Below are 1,113 nucleotides of genomic sequence, written 5' to 3'. Positions count from 1 at the left end.
ACACAAGCAGGTGTTTATGCCTGGCACTTTACATTTCGAAGATTTCACCATTGTCTCTACTAAGGCATATGAAATGATAGAAAAGAAGCTAGTAGAGGAGTACCATTTGTATGGACACCAGGCTCAGAAGAATTATGATCCAGAGGGATACATCCACCATTGTAGGAAGATCCAAAATCTAGGAGAGTATTTGCATATCCCCTTGGAGGCTGAAGATCTATTCAGAAATAAGGAATGAAATGAGGTTGCTGTGGTTATGGAGGAATTGAACCAAAGATTGGAAGAACAGAAGAAGATGCTTCAAGAACTAAGAGAGGAAGGAGATTCTGAGAGTGGTTCTAATGAGAATATAGTTGTATGGACCCTCCGAGCACCTAAGTTAGAAGAGGTGGCAGAGAGCCATGATGAGTATGAATGCAAATGCAAATGTAAGAATGGAAGAGCATGCTGCCTTTGTTGCAGATGAAGTTTTTGTACACTCTAAAGAGTTCAAATCATTTTTGTATCACTACAAAGGGAAAAAATTGAGGGAGAGCATCCCAAATGTTACCCCACAAAATGAAGCAGAGATGCTTAAGAAATTGAAATAAGACATTGATGCAGAGGTGGCCATAATGACAACACAAAGAGGGAGACAAATTATTACTGAGGCAGGTGTCATCTTGTTCCTAGGTTGGGACTTTAGTGCCTCTTTCATTTTTGATAGCTTTTTGCATTCTGATAGAAAGGATGTAAAGTTAGATATATAGGGTGTAAATGATATTTTTATTGGATCAAGGTATGATCCAAATGAAGAGGAAATGTTGCTCTGGGCCCTGTACCCTCCAAATAAGAGACCCAAGATTATAGATGTGGATAAGTCATTTGGGCATCTGATGAAGCTAAAAGTGGGAGAGGTTAACCCAATTGTCACCACAGATTTGGGGATTGACATTGCAAAACTGAATAAGGCCCAAATGCAGTGGGTAGTGAAAGAGGGTAAAAAATATAAAAGTTTATATGAATACTTGTTGAGAGGTCATGGACATTAAGTTCCACAGATAGTAGATACTGGTGCTTAGTGGAAGAAGTATGAGGAGAAGATGAAAGAGAACATCAAGTTAAGGAGTCAAT

Source organism: Cryptomeria japonica, chromosome 1, assembly GCF_030272615.1.
Source record: "Cryptomeria japonica chromosome 1, Sugi_1.0, whole genome shotgun sequence".
Taxonomy (NCBI): Eukaryota; Viridiplantae; Streptophyta; class Pinopsida; order Cupressales; family Cupressaceae; genus Cryptomeria; species Cryptomeria japonica.
This window is presented reverse-complemented; position numbering follows the sequence as displayed.